The sequence below is a fragment of the Equus caballus genome, chromosome 3, assembly GCF_041296265.1.
Source record: "Equus caballus isolate H_3958 breed thoroughbred chromosome 3, TB-T2T, whole genome shotgun sequence".
Classification (NCBI taxonomy): Eukaryota; Metazoa; Chordata; class Mammalia; order Perissodactyla; family Equidae; genus Equus; species Equus caballus.
The window spans coordinates 13,652,848-13,672,905 of record NC_091686.1 but is presented as its reverse complement, the minus strand read 5'-3'; the positions used below and the strand labels follow the sequence as shown (position 1 = coordinate 13,672,905).

Below are 20,058 nucleotides of genomic sequence, written 5' to 3'. Positions count from 1 at the left end.
GCCAGAAGATACTACCAGACATAGCAGGATGATGTTCGTTGATTATTATTTCCTCTTTCTTTCTAGTAGTACGTTCTACTTTCCAGGAGAAAGATTTGTAACGGCCTCTAATATCACCATCATCATCATCATCATCACCATCATCATTGATAATCATCATAACAGATACAGATTTAAGGACAATTATGACCGTCATTTGAGAGATCAATAGTCTGAAACACAGGGGGATTAAATCACTTTCCCAGGGTCAGGAAGCTAGGAGATGGCACAATTTGAAATTGTACCTAAGAATTCTGCCTTCAAAAATAATCACATTATGGGGTCGGCCCTATGGCACAGTGGTTGAGTCTTGCATACTCTGCTTTGGCAGCCCTGTTTGTGGGTTCGGATCATGGGTGCAAACCAACACCACTCGTCAAGCCATGCTGTGGCAGTGAACCACATAGAAAGTAGAGGAAGATTGGCATGGACATTAATTCACGGCTAATCTTCCTCAAGCAGAAAAAGAGGAGGATTGGCAATAGATGTTAGCTCAGAGAAAATCTTCCTCACCAAAAAAAAGAGGAAAAAATCACACTATCAAGGTAAATAGACTTCTGTTGGTCCGATTAGCCCATGCTCAACTTTGAGGCTTTGCTTCTATAGCCAGAGTTAAAGTATTTATTTTTCCTTTATATTTGGTATATATTTTTCAAAGGCATTTGACTGTATTTTCTCTCCTCTCTCCCCCCCAAGCTATCCATACCTGAACTCATCACATTTTACTTTAGGTCATTTGGACTTTACCAGCCCTCAATATGAAGAAAGCTCCTTCTTGATATGAATAAACTACATTGTATCTTCTGGAAGTTTTAGTATTGTCAAAAAAGTAAAGCAGGGATACTACCCCAAGTAAGACTACTTAATACTTTAGTTATTTATTTTTATTTTTATTTTTATCTTTTCAGTGTGGAAGATTGGCCCTGAGCTAACATCTGTTGCCTATCTTCCCCTTATTTTTTTTTTTCTTTTTTCTCTTCTCCCTAAAGTCCCAGCATGTAGTTGTATATCCTCATTGTAGGTCATTCTAGTTCTTCTATGTGGGATGCCACCACAGCATGGCTTGATGAGTGATGTGTAGGTCTGTGCTCAGGTTCTGAACCAGCAAACTCCAGGCTGCCAAAGTGGAGTGTGTGAACTTAACCACTTGGCGACCGGGCTGGCCCCAATACCTCAGTTATTTAAAAATATTTTTCGCTTAGGTGGAAAAGTGTTTTGTTTTGTTTTTTTTTTAAAAAAAAAAAAAAAAAAGCATGCCTAAATAAAACCCTTAAGCAAATAAAAGAAATAATGATAGCATCCATCAAGAAGTACACTGGAAACAAGCTATCATTACTTTTCCTGTCACTCCTCATGCCAGAGGTTTCTTAAAATTTGGATTGCAGTCCTAAGGAAACACACCAAATACTATCATCACAAATCAAATAAGTGGAAAGATCAATTCATTTACTGAAGAAAATTGTATAAACAAGTAATCTTAATAGCATTTTTCCTGCAACTCACTATCAATGTATTATGAGCTGAAATGAAAATGGATTACAGAGTCTCCAAAATTAAAAATGGATCTGTATACATATTTCCCAAGACAGGCTCCTGTCAGGGAGTATCTAATCGTTCCTCACCCATCTTTTATTGCTATTGATGCAAGAGAACGTTATTGCCAAACAGCAAATCAATATTATCATAATCTCCTAAAATTTTAATCTCTGACTATTGGCATTTGGAAACACATCTTTGGCCACCCGGTTACATAATTGCTTTTTCTTTTTCAGTCTATTCAGCCCCTGGAAGATTCATGATACATTTCAGGAAAAGATTTCATAAATATAACAGTTCCCTGAAAACCAATGCCATTTCATCTTAATATACAAAATAGGCCAAAAATTGAAATATTCTAGTATCCATTTTAAGTATCTCCACGTTTACCTGAATTCAGATCATCAATGCCACCGGTAACATTTGTTTTAACATATGCATTATATCTCTGGAGGTATATTTGCCAACACACCGTTATATGTCTATAAGTTTGTGAAGCAGATTTTTAAACCTATCCTGTTTATCTTATAAATACAAATTTGTATCTCTTGTGACAGGAGAAAGTATCATTTGAAAACACTTTAAGGATCAACAAAGGATGGTTACTGATATAAATGCAATATTTTCTGCAAAGAAGGCATAAGTCCATAAGTATATCATTTCAAAATACCTTTTCAAAGTCTATAAATTAGAATTCTTTAATCACAATCCTCTATACTGAATTGCTCTCATTAGAAGGCCAGAAATATAAATTTGTTATCCCATATATAGTACAATGGTACCTCTGTATATATAGTACAATGGTACCTCTGTATATAAGTATTAAAGGTATGTATAAGTACATACATATGTATAGGTATGTATAAATGTATAAACGCACTCCTATATATGTGTAAAGTATATATGTAACTATATACGTACACATATACATGTACACACACATAAGCTTTGTGTCTATAATATGAGAGAGACTCAAGAGAGTCAAGAAAAAAAGAATCAGAGAAAAAGTCTTAAAAGTAATAATAACAGGCATATATTGACCACCTTTCACATGCCGGGCACAGTGCTAATCATTTTCCAGGTGCTAGCTTCTTTAATATGTTCTAGAACCTTTGAAGTGTGTGTTTTTCCAAGTTGAGGGAGAGAGTTGCATCAGCTTCCCAGATGTCCATTTCATAGATTATCACCTTGAGAATGAAATTAGGTAACATACATAAAGAACTAGTCGTAATTCCTGTAAGCTACCAGATGAACCAAATATTAGCCTCTCACTCCTCTATGGTATTTGCAATTATAAAATGAATTTCTTGCAAATTATTCGAACGGTTAAATGAGATTTTGAATTGCATCTCATGTAAATAATTTTCTGCTTTCCGTTTGTTTATGACTGAAACTAGGTTAACTTGCTATAACATATGTTTCATTCCCTTTCACTTTGCATAAATATATTTTTATCTATTTCCCTCACTGATGTTCATTATAAAACCAAAGCTGCTATTTTTTTTTTTTTTTGATGAGGAAGATTTACTGTGAGCTAGCATTTGTTGGCAGTCTTCCTCTTTTTGCTTGAGGAAGATCGTCCCTGAGCTAATATCTGTGCCAATCTTCCGCTATTTTGTACGTGGGACACTGCCACAGCATGATTTGATGAGCAGTGTGTAGGTCCGTGCCTGGGATCCGAACCCACAAACTCCAGGCTGCTGAAGCTGAGTGCACGAACTTAACCTCTATGCCACCGGGCTGGCCCCCAGAGCTGCATTTTCATGCTTGCCACAGGTATGTGTGTATATTGGGGCGGGGGAGGAGGGGTGGTGGTGGTGGTTGGACATTCCCTTTAAGTTGAAAACTTCTGTGAAAAGATACAATTAATATTATTTATTAGCAGAATTATATTTGCTTGGTTTTCAGAAGTGACATTACCAAAGAGTTAAAACTTTATTTTGGCAGTGGCAGTTCTCCTAAACCAGGTAAAAAAATGTTTTAAGGCCAATTTACACGCTATTCTTCCACACAGATAATACGTCATCTGCAATGACATTACTTTCTTATTATGACGGCTTCTTTTATTTGCTAAAATTCCAGAAACAATATGCTCATCATGTACTCTATTATTTGCTTGCCATTTTGCACCACTGGCCAGCTTTCACACGAGTGAAAGAGTCATTTGGGAAAACGAAAAATTAGACTGTCTTTCCTTGATTAGTTTTGTCAGCTACCAAATTTGTGAAATTTTTTCCCCTCAAAATGTATATTATTTTCCATTAATTTGGTTTTGATTGTTGTTATTTTAAACACAACAGAAAAGATTGCTTTCAACAAAATGAAAGATTGCTCAACGTGTTTGCTTTGAAATACATAATTTTTAAAATCAGCTATTTAACTTTTATTAGCAGTAGTCTTCATTTGGATTTATTTTATTTTATTTTGTTTAAAATTTTCCAACAGACGCCATGCATCCTGCTGGTCAGTGACCCAGACAAAGTTTAATCTATGATGACAAGTAAGCTGATAGATACTGGATAGCTCTCTTTTTTTCTAGTCCCAAACAGTAGAGTGCCAAATCACACAATCATAACAAGACTCTAAGACTGGTAGCTGGATAGGAAGGATGAGTTGAAAGAAATTAAGTTTTTCCGGTTTTATGAGGAGTGGGCTCCTGAAATGGCCACCCTGGGCAGCCAGAAACTGCCCTCTGGAATCCAATTTGATCATAAATGCTTTGCTGCTAATAGAATTGAAAACAAACAAATATTTTCTCTTGGTAGTTTTTCATCTTATTTCATGAACTGGAAATGAATGGACAAACCAGGGAAAACGTTATTGATGCAATTCTACCGTCCAATTGTTTGAGAGGGTTCAAGATTTGTGGTCCTCAACTCAGCAGCAAAGGTCATTATCAGAGAACTTGTTAGAAATATAAATTATCAGGCCCCACTGTAGACCTAATGAATCAAAATTTCTGGAGGTTAGGGCCCTGGAATCTTTGTTTTAACTAAATCTCCAGGTGAATTCTCGTGCACGCTTAAGTTGGAAAAGCATCGCTGTGAAGCATTAGTTCTCAAACTGTTGTTGTTTGGCTAGTAGCATCAGTCTCCCCCAAGAATTTGTTAGAAATGCCAATTGCCAAACTCCACCCCCTATATGACAAATCAGAAACTCTGATGTGCGCCCTGTAATCTGTCTTTTAACAAGTCCTCCAAGTAATTCTGGTACGTGTTAAAGTTTGAGAACCACTGGGTAGGTGGACTCTTTTACATTCTTTAGTGTATAGCAGAATCACGAGGGAAGCTGGTTTAAACTGTAAATATCTGGGGCTTTACCCAGAAATTATGAAGTATTACTTTTCAGGGTGTGGCCAGGGAATCCACATTTTAATGAGCTTTTCAAGTGATTCTCATAGAGGTTGTCCTTGCACCACAATTGGTGACGTATTGATGTATATCTGTGGATAAGACTGAGACCGTGCTGTCAATCTTACAGAGCAAACTAAAATTCTCTAGGAGCAAAGGAAAAGTTTAGGTACATAGGCAGTGTTTATTTTTAAAAAGTTTTCAGGTGTCTGAATTAGATTAATTACCCACATTCTTCTCATTTTCCCAGATTCAATCCTTCCAGCCCAGAAGAGATAACCCCCTGCTAGTACATTAGTATTCTGGATGCTGGAAATAATGCTGTAGATATAGTTTTTAACCTCGTTCATGACACCAGGAATACAATCATGGCATTATTAGTATACTAGTTCCAGTGCCTCCAGGAGAAAATACAATTTCTGCCTCATCAAGTTTTATTGACAAAACACAGATGTAGTTATATTATTCATATGACTTTCTGAATTTGTTTTTTGTCTTTTCCAAGTTTTTTAAACATAATCTTTATGTTCCTATGGGATAAATAATCATTTGAGATACATTTAAATGAGCCAAGATTCAATTTTTAAAATTTATTTTCAGCATGTGTTGGAAAAATAGAAAATAATAACAACAACAAAATATTCTGTAGTTCTCTCTGAGACTTGCTAGAAGACTCGTTTGCCTTTCTCCACAGTGGCAGAAGGCGCATCATTCACAGTATGTCATTGACCCATCCCATGGTACCCATATAGGTAAGGCTTTTAAAGTACGAACCTTAGAAGATGAGTTCAATGTCAACCTTAGGAGTTCTGTTCATATCAACAGAACAGGAGTGTCTGCCATTAATTAAATAATGCTGAGCCACTAAAAATTTAACAAAACAGTATAGACACAGGTTGATTGTTAAAATACCAGAAATGAGTTCAATGCAGATATATACTTTATTTTCTTCAATGAGCACTTCTGTATAGAAACTGAGTTTTTTTGAAGAGGATTGACTTTGTAAACCTAAATTCAAAGAATATATTTAATATGAAAACTGATATACACCATATTAATTAACTGCATATTCATTAGCTATATGATGTTTTCAAGTTCATGGATACATTTCTTTGCATTGGTTCTCAAACTCTGTGTTGATCACAGTTATAGACAAGGAAAACTACATATCAGAAATATTAAAGCTGAAGCTCATATACTGAGTGATTAGCTTGTGTTAATTAATTAGTAATGGGATGTCTTTTTGTGGCAGGCATCTTGCTTGGTCACGGCAACACATGATCATAGAATTTCTATCCATAATTAGTTCATACACGAGCTTCATTATTAACCTCTAAGATCCCCTTCATCTGTTTTTTTAGATCCAATGTAATTCTCTGGTAGCAATCTATACACCCTTTTCATGCCTGTATAATATTCAAGAGGCCAATTTGGTTTGTTTTTTTTTTGAGGAAGATTAGCCCTGAGCTAACTGCTGCCAATCCTCCTCTTTTTGCTGAGGAAGACTGGCCCTGAGCTAACATCATGCCCGTCTTCCTCTCCTTTTTTTTTTATATGTGGGACACCTACCACAACCTGGCTTGCCAAGCAGCACCATGTCCACACCCAGGATCCGAACCAGCGAACCCCGGGCTGCCGAAGCGAATGTGCACACTTAACTGCTGCACCATCGGGCCAGCCCCTGCGGCCAGATTTTTGACAGCATCTAAATTCATTTTCTATGGAAACCTTTAAAGTCATATACTGCTTTAAGCTAGTAGTTTCCTTAGAGATCATCCAATCAATATCTGTTACTTAACATGAATAATCATTGTAAAGAATTCAAAAGAAATCAAGTCATTCATCTAAGTAGCTAACCATTGTCCACATTGTCCAAAATAGGACAAATCAGTCACACTTATTTCCAATCCTATCTATTTTAAATCTTTTTTTAAATAAAACTTTTACAGATATCTTTTTCTCAAATCACTTCACCATGAATCATGTCATCATATTTTTCCTATTGTGAGATATTTACTAAATTTACTTTGCTCTAAATCTTCTATAGGAACTAAAAGATTCATATTTGCAAGGAATTGTTATCAATATCAACCGTATTAGATATTTCAAAAGAGAAGTAGGTGTTCCAGTGAGGCCCAAATAGTTCAGCTGGGTGTTCATTGCATCCTAGACGTTATGTCAATGCTGTCCCATTGAAACTTTCTGGATGTCAACTGGAATTAATACATTTGACTTAGGTTAACCACAAGGAAATATGGATTTGGATATTTTGAACATTTATGCCACCTTAATTTATTTATATCTTGACATTCATTTACTTGCACAATCGAATGATAAATATTGATTAAGTACCTACTATGTGTCAGGTACTGATCCATCCTCTAAGAATATAGCAAGGAATACAGTCCACTACAAAAATATCACCCTGTTGTTGAGATGGTAGCGGAGCAAAGTCAAAAGCAGAGAGTCAATTAGGTGGCAAAAACAATAACCTATTCAGATAGAACATCATTTTTCAAGAGTATTGTTTTTAATTTACATTTTCTGGATGACTAATAATGGGCATTTTTTCAAATATTTCCATGTACAGAGAATATAACTCTTGGTTTTCCCAGGATAGTCCTGGCTTATACCTGTAATTTCGTGTGGCTTGGTATTTGCCCCAGATTTTCTAAAGAAGTAATATTATTTATAATTGAATTACACTAAACTTGGAAGGATTCAGAGACCTATATTTTGTACTTCCATTTTCTCCCATGTTACTGTTTAGTAGTGTATGAGATACATGTCTCAGAAACAGAGTTCTCTCAATTTAGTTAAATTGAAAGTCAACCAGTGACGAGCCAGTTCTCTTTTCCTGTATCTTTCCAGTTGCAGCTTAATCAACATCTCCCTTTCAAGAACATCACGGATAAAATGTGCTTGGGAAATAAAGGCTCCATATCATTGCCATAAAACTTATATATAACCATGAACATACTGACCATAGTGGGTTGGTGACTGTATTATCTGTTGCAAACCATATAAAATTGCCTTGTGTGGGAGTCAAAGTGGTTGATTACAACAGTTTTGTAAATTTTAAATCAAAAATATTTGTTTACACATCAATAAATCATTTTGAAAATGTTTTAAAATGAACTTCCTTGAAATTAATGACCTGGAAAATAAAATATATTTCTAATGAAAATATTAGTTACTGAATTTTCATTTCACAGGAAACATGACAAACATGTAAGATTCACAAAATTTTTGTCAACATTTACTTTTCAATGTTGAGGCTATGATGATATCATTGCCTACATGAAAACTGTAAAACCAAAATCTACTCAAAAGCTGCAGCATCTACTTTAAAAGTTAGTACTTATTTTAGAAGTCTGAGTGCAAAAAAATGACAATTTAACACATGTAGTGGCAGAAGGTGTGTATGTTCCCCTGCAAATCATGACTTTTTATTTAGATCAAATGACTATTTTTTAAAATCAATTTTGCTTTTTTCCAATTTCAAATTTTGTTGTATATGTACATAATTAACACGTCCCTTTTAAACACATGATGTATAGCATATATTTTGGAAAACAGGTGAGAAGTCCTGACAAATGTCTATCTTTAATTCTGAAACAATAGCTGTTAATGGCTCCATTAACCGGATTCATTGGAAACATTTTGGAAACATTTAAATGATGCTGCTTGGGCAGGACTTCCAGAACGATGGAGTGAGGTCCTCGATGCATTGGCCACCCAACAAAAGTAGTGAAATACTAGCAAAACTATCAAAATCTACCCTTTGAGAACTCTGGAAATGAACGAAAGGTGTGGAATAAACTGAATTTATTCAAGAAAAACTGGTTAATTCTAAGAATTGATAACAAATTCCTCAACAAATAGAAGAATCAACAAAGAGATATAAGTAATAATAATAATAATAATAGAACCAAATAGAAATCGTGGGTTTGAAAAGTGCAGAGATGGAAAGGAAAAAAATTCACCAGAGGGTGTCAACAACAGATTGGACCTGGCAGAAGAAACTATCAGTGAACTTGAAAATAAGTAAATAAATAACGCTGGTCTTATTAGTGATGCCACATGCTTCATTTAGAAAATCAATTAAGTTAATTATAATAAAGGTTCAATTTATTACCCAATTGAGGAATTGAAAATAAAATATTTGGAAGTACATTCTAACAAAGTAAATATACCTGACATTATCTTGAAGGTATTATAAATTTGCTAAAATGATTTGATATTAAGGATAATTTTTGTTAGTGAAAGTAAAAATAAAATTATAACTTTTGTGTCATATCATAGTAAAAACAATATTCCTACTAAATTAGGAAACTCTCAGAGAAGGAATGTACTTGGAATTGTTTTGATGCACAAATAACGCATAATTAAATTCAAACAAGCTGAACATTCTTCCTATTGAAATAGCAACTGAAGTTATCAAATTTTATAAATCCACAACACTTTGCCCTTCATTATTAAATGCCCATTCAAGGCTTTTGCTCGTTTTAATGAATTGTCTGTCCTGTTTATTGATTTGCATCTAAAATTTATATATTCTGGGCATTAGTCCATTAGCGTTTTTTTATGTCGCAAATATTTTTTCCACTCTGTGGCTTATTTTTTCAATATCTTAATGAGGATTTTAAATAAACATAAATCTCTGATTTTAATGCTGTATACCTTCTCAGTTTTTCTTTTCCTTTATAACTAGTACTTTCTGCATCTTGTTTGAGAAATCTTTGCCAACTCCAATCTACATTTGCCTGTGTTTTCTTTTAGAAGCTCTCTAGTTTTAACTTTCACATTTAGATCTGTAATCTACCTGGAGTTGTTTTTTTTATAAGGTGTAAACTAGCGAGTTTACAGTTCATAATTTTTTTTCTAAGCTGATCTCCGGTGGATTTAGCATCATTTATTGGAAATACTGCTCTGCCACATCGCCTTTGTCATAACTCAAGTTTCCATATGTCAGGCTCTGAGCTTGCATTTTCTATAGACTTTTTATGCATTTGCATGTCTATCTTTGTATCCAAACTATACTGACAATTATAATACTATAAATACTCCAAATACCACCCAGTCTATACACTGTTCTTAATATTCGGTATTTAATCCTCCGAATTTGCTCTATTTTTGGTCTTTACATTTCTATATAATTGTAGAATCACCGATCAAAAAAATCTGTTTATATTTGATGGAGATTGTAATTTTGAGACTACTGGAACTTTACAAGACCGAGAACTGCAAAGAAAGATGTTACTTAGTTTTTTTAAATTATGGTAAAATACACATAACACAAAATTTACCATTTTTACGTGTATGGTCTAGTGACATTAAGTGCATCCATGTTGTTGTGCAAACATCAGCACCATCCACCCATTCATTTAGCTTTTAAAAATATTTTCCTCCACAATGTCTTATTTTCTATGGAGAAGTCTTGCTTATTTTTGTCAGATATATGCTGAAGTTGTTGATGTTTTGAATACTATAGTAATTTTCAATTTTATTTTTAGTTTAATTTTTCATTTGTTTTTTATTGATTGACCTTTTTTCAATCAACCTTGTTAACTTCACTTATTAATTTTAATAATTTAAATGCAATTCTTTTGAATGTTTTTTGTATATAATCACGTTCATACCTGAAAATAATGTGTTTCATTATGTTATTTTTATTTTCTTAATTCTTTCAACTTTACTACCATTCAAAGAGATAAAAATGAAAAAAAAAGTGACAATACCACATGTCAGCATGAATGTGGAGCATCTGGAATACCTATACACTGATAGAATGTAAATAATATACACATATTGGAAAACTATTTGATAGTTTTTAATAAAGTGACACACGTGTACTCTATAACCATGCAATTACACTCCTAGCTATATTCTCAACAGAAAAACATATATATTATACCTAAAAGGAATATATAAGGATTTCATATATAGGAAAAAGGCATATATAACGTCGATCTATTAAAACCCCAAACCGGCAATAACTTAACTATCAGCAGTAGGATAAATAAATCTATTAAGGTATATTCATACAATTTTGTGAGTAAATGAACTTCAACAGTACACAATGAGGATGAATCTTAAAAATATAATGTTAAGCAAAATAAGCCATACAAACACATGCATATAGTGTGATTTCATTTATATTATGTTAGAAAAAAAAAAACCAGATGGAAATAGCCTATATTTTCTAGCTGTAATAGTAGTTACTCTTTGGAGGCTGTGACTATTAGAATGAACATTTAAATGAGGGAATTCTGTGGTTCTAGCAATGTTCTGTTTCCTGATTTGGTTGGTTACATGAATATATACGTTTTGTGAAAATATTTTGAGTGGTACACTTTTTATTCATGCTCCTGTCTGTATGTTTCATATATTTCAATAATATAATAGAAATGTAATAAGGAGAATAGGTACCAAATCAGTTGACTTTGTTTTATTTATACTACTAACAAGTAGACCCAACCGTATAGGCTAAACTTGGTAGCAACAGTAAGGACCACAAGTACAGTCTACATTGCAAGAACCTAGACAGCTTAGCCTTTAGGATAGTTACATGGGCAACCGGGCATGGGAGATGCCCTTTTCCCCAGTCACAGGATCTGTGGGGTTTGCTGCCAGAAGTTATGCCAATGAGTAGAGCAGATAGATGGAAAATTTCTGGAATTTCTTAAAGTAACTTGACAAGAGTCATCAAAAGAAGCGAGAAACTTGCAATGTACCAAAGCTCAGGTGAACCCTTTTATACTTACCACAAACTATCTTCCTTGAAAACTCAGCCCCTGGCTGCTGAAGCACCTTCCAAGATCCTTCTGAAATCTCCACTAAGAATGGGCAAAACTAGAATGCACTGGCCCTGCTCTTATGAGATTTACTTCCTTTGCAATTATTTTTCTCATTATAAAGGAGTCTTGTATGCTCTGTGACTGGGAGTTGCTTGAGCAGTTACGTTACCACCTATATTAAACCTAAGTACTGTTTGATGCACCTTCTTCTGTGTTCTTGGTCACCTTCCTTTTCTCTTTTTTTCTGAGGAAGATTGGCTCTGAGCTAACATCTCTTCCCAATCTTCCTCTTTTTGCTTGAGGAAGATTGTTGCTGAGCTAACACCTGTACCAATCTTCCTCTATTTTATGTGGGACACTGCCAAGGCATGGCTTGACAAGCAGATCCCAGGATCTGAACCTGCGAACCTGGGCCTCCGAAGCAGAGTGAGCAAACTTCACCACCATGCAACTGGCCAGCCCCGCCACCTTCCCTTTTGTGGGAAGCCTCTGCCTCCCACAAAAGCCACAGAAGCCTCTGCCTATTTTCTTCTTATTTTGTATCTCTCTCTTTCCCCTAAATCTCTGTCTCTTGTACAGAATTTCTCTTGTTTCTTTTTATCTAATTTAACTTCCTTTTCCCACTCTTTAACCATTGTGCGTTTTCTTCTCTCTACAGAAAATGGATCTTCCAAATTGCAACAGATTATTTTTAAATAAAACCTAAAATGTTTGCTAGTATAATTTTTAAAAGGAGAACAACAATATACCAATCTAAAGTTGGAGAGTTTGGGGAAGTAAACAAACATTTAAACAAATACTACAAATATTTGGTGTTAAATAAAGAGCTAAAGCAGGCCGATGATCTGAGGTTAAACCCCTAACCCAGAAGGAGACATTAAGAAAAGGTGTCTAAAATGATGACGCCTCTTTCAACCCAGCACCGATTCGCACCCTGTTGAAACAGATCTCCTCTCTCTCTTCTCTCCACCCCCTTTGGGGTGTAATTTGTAGTAACTCTCATGATTAGGAGTTGACATATTTGTTTGGGCATAGAGGAAGGAAGGCCACTAGCAATCATCTTTTTTACACTCATTAAAATCTTTGTTAGGAAATGATGTCAAAATTAGTGAAGTGAATTCATCTAAGTTAGACAGCTTAAAGTAGCAATTCCAAAACCAGACCTTACTTTCCTGGAAGTCAACAATCTTCCCATAACATTATCATCCATCTTCAGAGGAGGAATTTATCTAGAGCAGTGCCTGGCACTGAAACAGTATTAAGCTATTCTAAATTATTACTATTGTTATCATTGCCATAATTTTTACTAGGAAAATCTGTTATAAGCATTTTACTTATATTGTCTCACAGACTATTGAGAGGTAGCCATTATTATGAACCCTATGTTGCAGATGAGGAAGCAGTGTTACAGATAGACTACACAACTTAACAAAATCAATAACACCATGCAAGCAGCTGAGTTGGAATTTGAACCCAAGCTGTATGGTAATGTTAAGTAAAATAAATTTGAATTTTATGTGCAAACATTATCCCAAGAATATAAAGCTGCACAGAACAAAGGAACAGAACAAATAACTTAAAAATATTAATAATTGAATTTGCATAGTAGGACTGAGTGTGTATTTTCAGTTATTCCTAGTTTTCTCTATTTTGACAATTGTATTTAAGAAGCCTATGCTAATTTTATTATGAAAACAAAACATGTATTTCTTTTTAAGTGGCGCATATAGCAAATGAAAATCTCATCTCCAACATGACCTAGGAAATAGAGTCCCAGTTATAGTCATCCTGGGGCTGTTTACTGTAGAAAACATGTTAAAATATGGGTCTGCCACATGCACATTATTGAAAGGAAAGCTGGTCAGTTTTTAGGGGAAAAAAAATTTATGGCAAGAAGGAAAAAATGTCAGAATCATTTATATATTTGTCTTGATCATAAGGGAAAAAGAGGGGAGCAAAGAAACAGGTAACAATGTTTTATAAACCCTGGAATCAGCAAATTATTCCCTCTACCAAATGGTGTCATTCACCTCCACCTCATTATAGACCTCGGATGCCTCCAGCTAGAAATATCCGTGATAATTCAGCACTGAAACTTCCAAAGGAGAACTAAATTGCAAACTTAAATTGAGTAAAATCTGCTAAGGACATCTGGTTTCTAAAAGCCGGGATTTTAATCAGAATATTCATGGGCAATGTCAGAGTCCAATGCAGGTACCTCTGCCAAGGAGGGCGTCACTGTGTACAGGAAGTGTACGGAAATCTGCACACGCAAGGCACACTTTTAGATGTTTCATTTGCATCACTGCTTTTTTCGTCTTCGGAATTAGAGTTTGCTTTATTGAATTTGAGTGCTGTACTTTTTCTGAGAGTAAATCTCCTGGGGTCAGTTTCCCTTGTTTTTTGCCTATTCTGCTTATTTCATTCCTTGATCATTTACTCAATAAATACGTATTGGGTATTTTTTGTGTATGAAGTAGAGAAAAAGAGAAACCAGTGGTTAATCACAAGAAACACTGTCAAACAGATAATTACAAGTGATTATAGTGGGGGTAGTGTTCTGATGAAATGGAGCACAGGATCTATAAGAACATACAGCAGACCATATAACCTAGACTTTGGACAGGCCTAGGAATATTCCTGAGGAGGGTGTCAAAGTCGCTGCCTTGAGATGTCACCTGAATTGAGCTTGTTGGAGGGGTAAGAGTCAGATAGGGCGAGATTGACCAGACAAAGGAAGCAGCATGTCTATTTCTAAACAATAGAGTTCCAAAGTGAAAAGGACAGGATTTCTAATGTTTGCTAAAGTGTTATAACCCATTGGAACACACTATTTTCCATCCCAGGAAAAGAAAAGCATCAGGGCAAGATTTACAATTGGAGCTGTCAGTTTATCAGGCTGGAGCAGGTGTCAGGAGCAGCAAGAAATCAAGTCCAAAAGGAATAAAATCAGAAATAGAGAGACGAGTAAAATTGGTAAGTAATGGCCATGGCAAAAGGCCACCCGAGACTGTGCAACAAAACTCCGGCATGAGACCGAAATCTAGACCTTGTAGCAGAGGAAGGGTAGTAAAATACTCAAGAGCAATTAAAGATTCCTGCAGGGTAGGCACTGCTTCAGTATGGATATAAAAATAGCAATTGATTCCCAAAAACAAACAGTAATCTCTGGCACTGTAAAGTGCAAAATCTACAGATTCCAGTAAATAATCTTTAATATGGTGAAAGCAACCAAGACAACATATGATTTATCTTATACATGATCATGGCAAGGCTAACAGATCAAAGATCTTTTTAGAAATCTAGTTTGGGAAAAATAATCATGGGAGCTTTGTCAAATCATGTTCCATTTAGAGACAGTTTGAGCTCCCATCATTTGAATGATCACTATCTATAATAGAGAAGTTTGTCTATACTTTTCACCCTCTATATTCTCTAAAAGGTCTTTATGGAAAATTTATTTCAATGTGTTCAATATGAACCTAAACAGTCAGTGTTATTAAAAATGTTTATTTTTCATATTACAAAAGTAATATATGCTCATTGCAGAAAATTCAAAAAAGGCACACAAAAATTAATATCAATTATAATCCCATCAATTTAAAAATTATAATCACAGTTACCATTATAATATACGTCCTTTTAGTATTTTTCCTATACAATCAAAATCACATATACAGCATAACTGAAACTAAATAAAATATGTATCTTGCTTTTTTCACTTTAATATATCATAAAGGTTTTCTGAAGTCATTAACATAATATTCACAAACATAAATTTAAATGCATGCCTAATGCTTCACCTTGTGATCTCATTATAAATTACTTAACACATCTCAAAATATTGCATATGTATTTAAATGGGAGAAATAGATACAACCAAAATGCATTTACAAACGACATCTTAAAACACAAATCTGTGTATGCATCTCTGATATTTGTCTTAGGATCAATTCTTAGAATTATCGGGTTAAAGTATATAAATATGTTAAAGTGGAAAATAATCAGAATTTGGTTAAATAAACCACATGACCTACAGAATTTTCTGGTTATAACAAGCCGGAGAGATAAATTTTTCAAAAAGTTTGAAAGATAAAAGGAATGGCCTAAATAACCTTAATTAAATTAATTATTTGGAAAGAGATGATAGGAATTAATAAATTCCAGTTTTCTGTTTACCCTGAAATTTTCGTGGAGATCTGAAGCAGAAGTAATTTGAAATATCTCGCCTGTTTAATCATACATATTTTGATTTGCTATGTTTCAGATTCCTAAATTTCTTAAAATGGAACTAGAATATGACAGAGTTCACCTTCATGTATCCATTCCTTTTAGATCTTGTGAATTTTTGAAGGAATTGATGGATCTATCAGTGGCCAGGCCATTTGGGGCAGAGTTTTGTAGGCTTATATGAAAACTATAGGCTTATGTGCAAGATCAAAGTGCCCACATCATTAATGCTGAGTATTTTAGAAACACACACTTGGTTGATGAGTTTATTGTATAAGTGATAAGCTTTAATCATTAAGTAATATGGTTAAACGGTTAGAGCACATTTATACATTTAATAAATTCAGCGTATTGTCTTAAAATTTAGAGCTAAGAGAAAGCAGCAATTAATTGAGTTCCAGAAACCATATTTGAATTTTACATGCATTTTTTTTCATTGAGTCCTCACAACAATACCATGGAAATTTTTATCTTCTTATTTGTTTGTACATGAATATACTTGGGCTTAACGTATTATTGTTAGCAGAATATTTGTGAATAGGATATTTATGTTCAGTGAAGCAGACATTCATGGAATGGCCACAACACACCAGACATTATGTTAAATGCTGTGGGTAAATAATGAGTCCATACAAGGCTCAAAGCCTTGTTTTGGAGACAGAAATACAAAGAGTTATTTTTAAGTGCAGACAGAAATGGCTCCACAGGAAGCCAAGAAATGCTTTCTGTGGAAGATGATGAAAGATTTAAATCTTTGTACATTAGTAGACTTTAGCCAGATGAAACTGACTTGAGTGGACGAAAGTCCTTGCTTAGGTGAAGCACTCTATGACTTCTGAGCAAGTTGTCCACTTATGTCTAAAAAGAGTGTATTTAGAACCCAATCTGTATTGAGCATTGTGCTAGATACTTCACATGCTGTGGTATATTTCTAACTCACAACGGCCCTGGTGGTAGAAATTATTTACCCCATTTTATAAATATAGAAATGGCATCTCAAAGAGATTCAGTAATTAACTTCACTTAGCTCTGCCTTTAATTGAAACTCACATTAGTCAATTCCTGATGCCTATGTACTTAACGCTGCAGGAAGCTGCCTGAACCACATAAAATATACGGCAATTGTATAGTTACTACCCGCTGTAGACTGAATGTTTGTTGCCCCTTAAAAAATTCATATGTTGAAACCTAGTCCCCAGTGTAACGGTATTTGGAAGTGGGGTCTGTGGGATATGATTAGGTTGTGAGGGTGGGGCTCTTTGAATGGAATTAGTACCCTTATAAAAGAGACGTCAAAGAGCTCCCTTGTCCCTTCCACCATGTGAGGACACAGGGAGAATATGGTCATCTATGAATCAAGAAGCAGGTCCTCACCAGACACCATATCTGTCGGCACATTGATCTTGTACTTTCTAGTCTTCAGAACTGTAGAAATAAATATGTGTTTTTTATAAGCCACACAGTTTTTGCTATGGCAGCCTGAGTTGACTAAGACACTAACTCGCTAAGAACCATTAGCAGGCTATTGGAGTAGTCTGTACAGGGTGCAAGCTGCAGGTTATTGAGCCTCTAGTCATCACAATGCCTGACCTATTGTTTGTGCCCACCAAGTAGTCAATGCAAGAATGAAAATTGATGGAGGTCCTGAAATAAAGTGCAAGTGCTTGTGTGTGTGTGTGTGTGTGTGTGAGGGAGACTTTTGGATGTGAGGGCTATGCCAGGGAAAGATTTCTTATAGGACTGTTACTTCACAGCTAGGTGGAATGGGATGGGGCAGAACTATCAGTCAGAATCTGTAAGGGACAGACTCATTGTTATCTTCTTCTAACTTACTTGGACTTTATTTTTTTCAAGACAGTAATGTTCCCTGATTAAATACCTTCTCTCCCCAGTGTAGCTGGGAATCATTTTTTTTTCCTTCTTCCCACCTTTAAAATGAACAGAAGGCCTGGAAGGATATCAATCAATCAGTAGACACTGGAAAGAAAGATATATGCTAGGGATATAGAACAAAATAGAAGGAATTTAGCCATCGTTAATATCATTGAATCACCATACAAGCCCTACACTTTTTACTCTAGGATTTATTGTGACATGCAATAAATCAATGCCTTACTTGTTTACATCATTGTAGTAGGGTTTTGTTTTCTTACGTGCTGCCCAATGGAATCCCAACTGATGTAGACTAAAATCAATGAAAGTAGAGGAGTCAGAAAAAGTAGAGTCAGAATTAATGGCAAGAGGAGTGAATGGGCTAAATTAGGCATTGAATAAATTATAAATGTGCCTCCAAAGGCTGTTTCAATAATGATCTTGGTCAAGTAGCTGTAAACCATATCAGAACAGGAGCAAGAAAGAGAACCATAATTCACGGGGACAAATATCTGTTTGAAGCTGAGATACAGATGAAGAAACAAAACAAGGCTGAAGGAGAAGGCCAACCAAACTGACTAGTATTGAAGTAGCTTTAGGATGCAGGCACATGTGTAGTTTCAGGGAGGGTACAGCATCTAAAGGTTTTGAAGTAGGACATTGAAAATACCTCCCACCAAGATTAGATTCGATGCTGCAATTCTCCAAAGGGAGACTGGGGTAGTACTAGGAAGAATAAGTTAGATTCTGAAGGGCTAATAAAGCAGAAAATAGCCAAGCATTCCCCTGGCCCTGACTCTGTAAATTTGACCCCTTAATCGTTCATAAGCTCTCTTGTTTTAGATTGAAAAGTCTGAATTCTTGTCTGGGTTCCTCCAATGATACTGTGAGTGTCATGGGTCTGATAGAGGGGATGAAAAAGAAAGAATTAGTATTCTAGACTTATGACCGAGGAACTTGGCTCCTAGACTTAAATTCTGTTACAAGTAATCCCCATGCATCCATGCATGCTGACAGATATGGCACAACACTTTAATCGCCATTGGCTATGGGCCTAATAAAAGGGGGCAATAAAATCAAATTCTGCTGGGCTCCATTTTTACAGGCAATATCAAGCCCTGTGAACTTTAATGCCCACTGTCTATTTAGATAGTCATGGCTCAGAGCTGGTATTAAAAGTAGCTAGAAATGCTTGTTCTGAAGTGTTGAAATATATTGCAAATTACACTGGAGTATAGGCTTAGTCCAAACCAATCCCATATTGCACTGACCTTTGCAAAATCAGTTCTGTTTCCCTTGGCAGCTTCATTTCCACTCCTTCTCTTTGTCTTCTTCCCCTGAAGTTCCATCTTTATTTTATTTTGGTGTCAGGAAATGGTATGAGGTGGCTGCTAGGTTTTAGGTGTGTTTGTGTCAATGTGCACGATAGGTTTTGCTTCTGGGTGACCAAAACAAACCTATTTTTCATTCCGTTTCCTTTGCAGCCTCATTTTCATTCCAGTCCTCTGTATTCCTCAGACACCATCAAATACTTTTCCTTTGTAAAACAATGAATGCATTATTCTGGGCTGTGCTTTTTCTAGGGCTCAAAAGAGAGCTTGGCGTTTTCTTGTTTCCCGACACATTAAAGAGAAAATACTATATTCTAGACACCCAAACTTTTGTGTCAAGTAGCGTAAAAAAAACAACAGCAAAATTAATCATAGGAGGGAGATAAAAGCTACATCTGGCACACGTTCACAGGGGTGTTGTTTCCAAATTCTTAAGTGGAAAGGATGATTTCTGAGTGAAATGATAATGTGAAACAAAAACATCATCTGAAAGAAGATGGAGGATTTCTGAAGAGAATTGCATTCACTTAAACAGGGAAGTAGTTTTTGACCTTTAGAATTTAGCCAAAAGCTTGAATAACCTCACTTCTGAGTCTTTGTGTGCAGAGAAGGCACTAATCTCAGCTCTACTTTAATAAAATTTTATCAAATATTTTGTGTGGAGTTATACTGGAGCATCATTCAGACTGAAGACACCCAGCTGTGGCCTGTGGCATGGTCAAATACCAACTCAGCTTCAGATTTTTATGTGCAAATTCAAAAGAGATTATATTTTCCAACCAGCAGAGAATTATATGTTCACTAAAACTCAAACTTAACCCACTATTAATGGATGACCAAGTATAGTATTTGGCCACGTTCATACTTTCCTAGAGGGTCTTGCTCTATTTAGACTTTCAA

The 20,058-nt window shown here is 35.2% G+C and overlaps 1 long non-coding RNA gene across 1 annotated transcript in view; it reads right to left on the bottom strand.

The window, feature by feature from the left end:
- Window positions 1-19,370, bottom strand: part of LOC111772770 (uncharacterized) — an 88,570-nt gene extending 69,200 nt beyond the window's left edge. The window contains exon 1 of the long non-coding RNA XR_002806792.2: window positions 19,099-19,370. This is a non-coding gene — a long non-coding RNA (uncharacterized lncRNA). The remainder of the gene's footprint in view (window positions 1-19,098) is intronic.
- Between the last annotated feature and the right edge of the window lie 688 nt (window positions 19,371-20,058).